Here is a 9909-nt window from a genome sequence, read left to right as displayed (position 1 = left end):
GAAAAATAGCATTTGAAGGCATGGCGTGACGCACCGTATGGCAAAATTGGGAAAATTTTAAGTGTGTTGTCCCAGCTATAAAAGAAAAAATCCAAGATAATTTTGGGACACTTTTGGCAAGAAGAGCAGCGGCAGAAAAGCAGGAATTTCTCTCTTTTAGGGTTCTTAGACAATCTTTTCACTTTCTCTACTTTAAGACTTGTTTTGGGTATGATTAATTACTTATTTTTGATGTTGAATTCAAACATGAGTGGCTAAATGCCCTAGTTCTGGGCTTGAGGTCAAGAACATGATTACTCATTTATATTCTTATCCATAGATTCTTTTTGGATTATTATCTGGGTTATTCTTAATTTCTTGAGCTTACTATTTTGATGATTAGCCAACATTAAAATAAATCTATATTTCTATGTGCACCCAGGAGAAGAATCGTAGGATAGAATGAAGAAATTAGGGAGCAAGGTTCTTATCCTTTTATAAAATAAGGGATTTAAATTAGCATCTAGGATAGGGATATACCTAGAAGCCTTGATTGGTTCACTTAAAAGAAGACAACTTTTTGAATCTAAAAGAATTGTTGTATATCTATGGGAGTTGTAGCTACAACATTCAATAGATAAAAGATTTGAGGTCGGGTGTCCAAGATCGTGGCATAAGCCTTGCGAATCAACAACCTGATAACAATTAGACTGTGATAAGAATAAAGAATTGTAGGACTGTTCGAAGTGTCTCAACCCTGGAATCATCTTCATTATAGATTACAACCGTTGCTTACTTTGCTCTAGTCACCATTATTTAATTCTTGTTTAACAATTTATATTTTTATTCACAAAATTATAATTATCTTAACATTCTACGACACTTAATACCTAATTTTCTAAAACTAAAAGTTGATTAAATTTCTAGTTTCTTAGTCCTCGTGGGAATGATATCTGACTGTCTAAGTATTGATACTACTTGTACGATCATGTACACTTTCATATGAGTAGAGATGCAATAAGTTTTTAGCGTCGTTGTCGGGGACTAATAGAATTAGTCCATTGCTTAGTTTTTGGTTTTTGATAATAAGTTCAAGTGTTAACAACTTGATCTTAGCAGCTGAATTTTTGCTAGTTTAGCTGAATATTGGACTGGCTAAGGATAAAGAGTAGGTAGAGCCCTTTGCAGAACCGGAAGTAATCTTTCATCAGAGGCGAAGAGCTCTACATTATATTTAACAGGGTCAGATAGCTGAAATACGAGATCCAAATATTATTGATCCAAATGTTAGAAATGTTCCAGCTCTGGTTATTCCAGCTATTTCTGTTCAACTAGCCACAAGACCTGTTCATGAGGTGGAAATACCTCTTACGAACTATACAACTAACAATATTTGGAATCCAGAACTAGGAGGTTGGTAGGAATTATAACAAAATATGGTGTAATTATTGAATTTTGTAGGGTACTTTCATAGACTTTCACATGAGGATCCATAGCAGCACATACATACCTTCCTGGAAATAAGTGATACATACATTCCTGAAGATGTGAATACTGATTATGTCAGATTGACACTCTTCCTTTTTTCTCTAAATGGGGAAGCAAAGAGGTGGTTATATGCTGAACCACCACACATCATCACTTTATGGAAAGATTATGCTCAGAAGTTCCTTATTTGATTCTTTCTATCCCAGAAGACTACACAATTGAGGAGTGAGATCTTAAGTTTTAGATAGAAAGATGGAGAAAATATCTACCAAGCTTAGGAGAGATTTAAAGGCATGCTCAGAAATTATCCTTATCACTATCAATTGAATGATGTCTTGGTGCACATATTTATAGAAGGCCTTGAGTCTAATACAAAGATTCTATTGGATTCAGCAGTAGGAGGCCAAGCTTTGGAGAAAACTTATGAAGAATTATATGCATTATTGAATCGAATTACACAAGGGAATCTTGATTGGTATGCAGACTAAAGGAGTGCTCCTAATAAGGTTGCAGAGGTATTGAAGGTTTATCAATTCTTTGAATTAAAGGCACAGATTGCAGCAATGCAGAATTATATGACTACTCAGCTGAAAAACCTAAAGTTGGGGGTGACACAACTAGCAGCCACAACAAATGTAATTTAACAGGTTTATTCGTGGTGTGAAGTTTGCGGGAGTGGTGAGCACACAGTAGATGGATCTTCTATAAATCCTGATTTAGTCAACTATGTGGGGAATATAAATTGTCAGGGTTAGAATTTTAGTAAAACGTATAATCCTAATTGAAGGAACCAACCCAATATCTCATGAGGTGGAAATCAGGAATAGAATGCAAATCCGTATAAGGGACCAGTGCAATCAAATCCATATCCAACTTAAAATATTCAGGCGACTGATCAGAATAGCAATGTAAAGGAGTTGATTAAGCAGTTCATGGTTCAATAAGTATAGTTTGTGGCAGATATAAAGACTCAACTTGCACAATTTATAGAAGAGTTAAAGAGTCAATAATTGCTTACAAGAAATCCAGAGTTATAGTTGGGTCAAATTGCAGGATCGCAGAATACAAAGCCACAAAGAGCATTACCTAGTGACACTGAGGCTAATCTGAAATAGGTGAATGTGGTTACAATAAGGAGTGGGTTGCAAACTAAGGAGATGATTCAGGAGAAGAATAATCCCACAGTTACTGATGACTGTTCAAAAGAGAATGTAGAGTTGGAAGTCAAGAAAAAAGAAGCAAGTGAATAAATCATATGGAAAAAAAGATTATCCCCTTTCCTTTTCCTCAAAGGGCAAGGAAGCATCAAGAGGAAGCCAGTTATAAGAAGTTTCTAGATCTTCTAAAGCAGGTTCAAGTAAACCTTCCTCTTGTTGACATTCTGAAGAGTGTGCCAAAATATGCGAAATACTTGAAGGATATTGTTGCCTATAAGAACCGGTTGACTGAATATGCTACAGTTTTCCTTACTCAAGAGTGCACATCTAAAATTCAAAATAAACTGCCCACGAAGTTGAAGGATCTAGGTAGTTTCACCTTGCAGATTACCATTGGACAGACTTTTTGTGCACATGGATTGTGTGACTTGGACTCAAGCATAAATCTCATGTCCACATCATGGTACCAAAATATGGGTCTTGGGAGTCCCAAACCCATGACTATTATATTGCAGTTGGCGGTTAGATCACTTGCTAGGCCAGATAGTATTATTGAAGATGTGTTGGTGCAAGTGGGATCTTTAATCTTTCTGGTAGATTTTGTGATTCTTATCTTTGAGGCTAATCTTGTTGTTCCAATTATTTTGGGATAACCTTTCTTAGCAACAGGACAGTTACTCATTGATGTGGTAGCAGGAAAAATAACAATGCGAGCGCACGATAAAGTAGAAGTTTTTAATGTGTACAAAGTATTAAAACTGCCAGCCATATATGAGGAGTTGTCATCTATATCAGTTATTGATCTTGCTTTGGATTGGCAGTTGTTGTTGTTGTCTGATGATCCATTAGAGCGAGCTTTGATGGGTCATGATTTGTATGGAGATGTAGAAGTATTTGAATTTGTCTAGGTTGTGAATTTAGCAGTAGTAGAGATAAAGAAAGTGTCATTTGAATCTTTGAATACGATAATTAGTCCATCACCCAAGCCTTCAGTCGAAGGAGCTCCTAACTTGGAGGTTAAGGTTCTTTCTCTGCATTTACAATATGTTTTTCTTGGTGATCGGGATACTTTGCCTGTTATTTTGTCTGCAGGATTATCAGATGTACAGGTAAAGGAAGCTGTAGAGATTCTAAAGAGGAGAAAGAAGGCTATTGGCTGGTAGATGTCTAATAATATAGAAATCAATCCAGTATTTTACATACACAATATCTATATATAAGAGGGTTACAAACCTAGAGTGCAGCAACAATGAAGGTTGAATCTTGTGATGAAAAAGATGGTTAGAAAAGAAGTGATCAAGTGGTTAGATAATGATATTATCTACCTAATTTCCAATAGCAAATAGGTGAGTCCAGTGCATAGTGTACCAAAGAAGGGAGGAATGACTGTAGTGACCAATGATGATAATGAATTGATTCCCACACGTAAGGTGACCGGGTGGAGAATCTGTGTAGATTATCAGATGTTGAGTGAAGCGACTCATAAAGATCACTATCCAATTCCTTTTATAGACCAAATGTTGGATAGATTGGAGGGGCAAGAGTATTATTATTTTTTGGATGGGTACTTCGGCTATAATCAGATAAGCATAGCACCGGAAGGCCAATAAAAAACTATATTTACTTGTCCATACGATACATATGCATTCAAACGCATGCCCTTCGGCTTATGCAATGCACCTTCTACATTTCAGAGATGTATGACGGCAATATTTTAAGACATAGTGGAAAAATTTGTGGAGGTATTCATATATGATTTCTCTGTGTATGGTAATTCTTTTGAAAAGTGCTTGAAGAATCTTAATAGAGTCCTAGCTCAATGTGAAGAAACAAACTTGGTACTGAATTGGGAGAAGTGACACTTAATGGTTAGGAAAGGAATTGTCCTAGGCTATAAAGTGCCATGCAAAGGACTCGAAGTGGACAAGGCGAAGGTTGAAGTGATTGAAAATCTACCTCAACCAGTCACAGTCAAAGGAGTGTGGAGCTTTCTTTGACATGCAGGGTTCTATAGATGATTCATTCAAGAAAAGTTGAAATAAAGCCTTTGAAAAGTTGAAGAAGAAGTAGACGGAAGCACCTATTCTAATCCATCGGATTGGGAGTTACCTTTTGAGCTAATGTGTGATGCTAATGACATCGCGATGGGAGCAGTTTTTGGTTAAAGAAAATATAAGGTATTTTACTCCATCTACTATGCTAGTAAAGTGTTGAATGATGCTCAAGTTAACTACACAGTTACGGAGAAAGAGATGTTGGCAGTGGTGTATGCATTCGACAAGTTTAGATCTTAGTTTGTACCAAGGTTGTTTTTCATACTAATCATGCTGCCATTAAGTATCTTGTGAACAAAAAGGATGTGAAGCCACGACTGATTAGGTGGATCATTCTACTATAAGAATTTGATCTTAAGGTGCAAGATAGGAAGGGAACTGAAAATCAAGTTACTGACCACTTGTCACAGTTGGAAAATTGAGATCATATTATTGATAACTTCCTTAGTATTAAGAAAGAATTTCCTGATGAGAAGTTGTTGTCTGTTTACGCAAGTGAGTTTCCATGTTATGCTGATATTATGAACTTGATAGCTTATGAGGTGTACCCTTCTGATGCCACTACACAACAAAGGAATAAATTACTCCATGATTTATGTATGTTCATTTGGGATGAACCATATCTATTCAAGCAGGGTTCAGAGGGAGTCGTTCGTAGGTGTCTCCTAGAGGCTGAATTTTCAAAGGTGATACAAGAATGCCACTCATCTCCATATGGTGGACATCATGGAGGAGAGAGGACTGTGAGAAAAGAGCTACAATTAGGTTCTTTCTGGCCTACTTTGTTTAGAGATGCAGTGGCTTTCATAAAGAAGTGTGATCAATGTCAAAGGTTGGGTACCATATCTAGGCGTTATGAGATGCCCCTCAATAATATTTTAGAAGTAGAAGTCTTTGATGTTTAGGGGATTGATTTCATGGGCCCATTCCCACCTTCTAAGGGTAATTTTTACATTCTTGTAGTGGTTGACTATGTCTCTAAATGGGTGGAAGCTATGGCGAGTACGACTAATGATGCAAGAGTGGTGCTGAAATTTGTGAAGAAGAACATATTTTCCATATTTGGTACACCTAGAGCTATAATTAGTGATGGAGGTACACACTTCATTCAAATCTGGTTAAAAAATCTTCTTTCTAAATATGGTGTTAGGCACAAGGTTGCTACCGCATACCATCCTCAAATGAGTGGACAAGTTAAGGTTTCCAATTGGGAGATTAAGTAAATACTTTAGAAGATCGTAAATAGGAAGAGAAAAGATTGGGTGGAGAAGCAAGATGATTCACTTTGGGCATACCGAACAGCTTATAAGATGCCCATTGGGACATATCCATGTCGCTTGGTGTATGTTAAGGCTTGTCATCTTCCTGTAGAATTAGAACACCAAGCATATTGGGCTATAAAAAGTTAAATTTTGAAATGAGTACTGTGGGGGAGAAACGGTTATTGCAATTAAATGAGCTTGAGGATTTTAGGCTTCATGCCTATGAAAATGCCAAACTATACAAGGAAAATACTAAAATATGGCATGAAAAGTAATTCAAGATAGAGTATTTGAACATGGACAACTTATTTTGTTGTTCAATTCACGGCTTAAGTTATTTTCAGGTAAATTGCGATCGAAATGGTCTGGACTATTTGAAGTGGTGCGTATGAAACCTCATGGAGCTATGGAGTTGTGGAATAAAGAGAATACAAAGAAGTTCCTTGTAAATGGACAGTGTGTAAAGCACTATTGGGTGGATCATCCAGATAAGAACAAGAAATCTATCACTTTTGGTGATGAGTGATGCTGAGCGGAGTCGTGCCATGACATAAAATAAGGTGCTATGTGGGAGGAAACACAGTTGTATTGTAATAGGTAGTTTAATTTTTTAGCTTGTAAAATCAAAATGAAAATAAAAATACAAAAAGATGAGTTGTGCCACGACCAAAATAAGGGGTTGAGTGGGAGGCAACCCACTTTTACTTACAATATTTGTTGTTTTTGTTTGAGATTGCAGGGATATGCAAAGTAAAGATAAGAAAATTACCACGTGTGAGCAGAGCAATCAGGTTTTCAAAATAATGTGTATAAGTTGGGGTCTTCTCAGGTAAGAGAAGAGTTGGTAAATATACAAGGAAATCTGATTTGGAGAATTTGCACGACATGGAACTGGGTGGATTGACAATTGTCAAAATCCAGTCAGGATCCACAATTTCCATCGCGACACAGAGAAGGGTGATTTGACAATTATCAAAATCTAGTGACTTGATGCGATGCCACTGCGTCGTCGTGGATAGTAAATTGGCAATTGGTATTTTCTAGTAGGTCAACGCAATGACACCGCATCGCGGTGGGGGTAAAAATTAGGTATAAAATTTATAAGTAACCTGACCCGACCCGACTCGACCCTCTCTATATACCCTCTAAACCCTAAACCCTTTTATTTTTCCCTCAAGCACTGCCTCTCTACCCTTTATCCCTACTAATTCTATCAAATCTTCTCATAATTTCATCATTTTCTCAACCTTTGAGGTATGTGCTTCCTGATTTCAATTTTTTCCTTTTGTGTATTGTGAAGTTGGATAAATTTTGGGCATAGTTTTGTTTTCCCTACCATAGTATTTATGGATTATACCTCTAATATGTTAAATATTGTCTTGAAATCTTAGTTAATTCTTAATCTAGTTTTCATAATTTTGTGTTGTTAAGATGATAATCGATTAAGCAAAGAGAATGGATATATTCAGTTGTTAGTTGGGGAAATCATTTTTCAAGTGTTTGTTGAGAGGTGTGTGTACGTAGGGGCATTGTAGCTAGATGTGCGAAGCAATAAGGGTTAGAAATTAGGGATAAATTTTATTCTGGATGAAATCGTGCTGATTATACTTTTAGTGTTCACTGTGCATATACCTTGTCTGATGTTAGTTGATTTAGTCAAATTTTAGGAAACTACACCTTTGATGCATAATGCTTTAGCAAAATTATTTAGTTTATAGTCTCTTACTGAGTAATTAGATTGGAATTAATGACTCAAAATATGTGGTGTGCTAAGAAAATGACTAAAGACTAAGGTCGAGGTGTCACTAAGAGTAATATTACATCTACCAATATGATAATGAGGTTCAAAAAGGAAAGTCTGAGTATCCTATATTTTGATACACGTGTCCTAGCTAACAACTAAGTATGGGGAGCTCATTTACCCATACTGCACACTCAGTTTCAGCTAGTCCCACTATTTCACATGCTTAAAATTTATTTTTTTGTTGCATCTATTTTGTTACAGGAATTATGGAACCACAACTAGTCAAAGGGAAGGCAAAGGCAGGCACTTCTGCACCTGCGACAAAAAGGAGCAGGCCATCTAAAAGTCAACTGGTAAGGGTACCTAGGGCTCCACCACTTCAGCGGTGGCAGGTTCACAAATTTGGGTTCAAAGCTATCCGCAAGGATGGGAAGCAGTGGTAGTCCAAGCCTACAGATGCAAAGTATATCCCAGAGGTGTATATTGATCTTGCCAGTCTCATGAGAGAATGTCCATCCATGGTACAAAGAATTGAGGCAATCAACATAAATTTTATCTTCCATTATCCTACTGAGTACAATCTGCACTTAGTTCAAGAATTTTATGCAAATTAGGACCTCAGTCACCCTGATCATCTGTTGAAGGTTCGCGAGAAAGTAATTCATTTCACTGTTGCCGATATTAATAAATTATTGGGTGTACTAGAGGCAAACCCAAATATATTAAAGCAGTTCATTATTTCTCCTCGTATGCGCATATCAAACATCTGTTGTGTGGTCAGCGCTCCTCAGCTCGTTGGACTCGGTATCGGGTCACTGGCTTAAACTCATCCTTCCCTTATGCTCAGATGAATAAGGAAGACAAGATGTGGGATTTCATTGTCTATTCTTGCCTGGAGCAAGGAAAGCATATGAAAAAGGTCACTCGGGATAGGGTATGTTTGATCTACACCTTGATGTGTACTGATGTTGATATTAATGTGGGGTATGTGATATTTTTTGTGATGAAGAAGGTGCATATCCATGCGGGGCACAGCTTTAGTTTTGGAGGATTGGTGACAAGATTTTTATGAAGGCATAGGGGTGATGAAGAGGAACTGGATTATAAGCCTGAGGTTATTACTCGACCTATGAATATCACTACGGCTAGAAGCGCATCTAGGGAAAATGGCCCAATTTTGACTATGGTTTAGTGACAAACTAGGACTGATGAGATACAGGCTAAGATGTATGGCCTCATGATGTTGCTAATGAAAAATAGAGGTAGACAAGCTACACCATAAGAGCTCTATACTGTGGATCTAGATTACCCCTTGGGCACCATGCGAGGACTATATTGCGGATTGGCTCAAATTCTTTTGGGCCAGTTGATGATGATATAATAGCTGATGCAGAGCACAGGTATAGGGATTCAGATATGAAGTTGGATGATGGGGACTAGTCTGATGATGGAGAGGATGATGATGGTGATGATGTGGATGAGACTACTGAGGATATGACCGCCATTATTTCGTTTGAGTGACCAGGGAGTATACTGCCACCCTACTGTAGGCTTATTTGGAAGCACTGGGATAGTTCTTTATCTAAGTATGGGGTGGGGTGGGTTTGTATTTTGCTGCTTCATCTTTGTTCTTTTATTATGGTTGAACAATTTGTTTTATTTTTTTTTTGTTGGTTTTGCGAGTACTAGCTATTTGGAACACTAGTCTGTAATAGTTAGTAACTTTGTAGATTGCAATTTTCCCTCTTTGGCATTTAATGTATGTTCTCTTTAGTTCAAAGTATGTTTTATTGCTATTTCGCCCTCATTGGCAAGTTTCAGTTTCAAGTGTTTATTTTTGCCTCTGTGGAAATTAGGAATAATAGTCATAGTTAGTTTCCACCCCTTATGATAGATGGATGACTACTGTTTTAAGGGGAGTGGTTGTAGAAAGTAAAGAATAAATGAGAACCAAATCACTATCTTAGAGGAGTGTGTGGAATGGGTCATCTTTGCATTAATGTGAATTAAATTGGGTTTAAATGAGCATAAGAGCCTTGATTTGAGTATAGATGATTTTATCTTGATAAGTGAAACTTGATGTGTTGTCTTAATTATGAATTCAAGATCAGGGACCTTAAGGACCCGGTTGGATTCCGTGCATGCATTGTGCGTGTGAGGATTTGTATATTCTACATGAGTAGAAATGACTAGAACTTGCCTGATATGTTTATAAAGTGAAATAA

At 37.1% G+C, this 9909-nt stretch overlaps 1 non-coding gene across 1 annotated transcript; it reads right to left on the bottom strand.

Moving 5' to 3' along the window:
- Positions 1 to 1682: 1682 nt before the first annotated feature.
- Positions 1683 to 1789, bottom strand: LOC124887602. Its single transcript, XR_007045368.1, has one exon. It is a non-coding gene; the product is annotated as a small nucleolar RNA R71 (small nucleolar RNA).
- Positions 1790 to 9909: the final 8120 nt, after the last annotated feature.

Source organism: Capsicum annuum, chromosome 9, assembly GCF_002878395.1.
Source record: "Capsicum annuum cultivar UCD-10X-F1 chromosome 9, UCD10Xv1.1, whole genome shotgun sequence".
NCBI classification, from domain to species: Eukaryota; Viridiplantae; Streptophyta; class Magnoliopsida; order Solanales; family Solanaceae; genus Capsicum; species Capsicum annuum.
The sequence above is the reverse complement of the archived record's forward strand: the minus strand, read 5'-3'. Positions and strand labels throughout refer to the sequence as shown.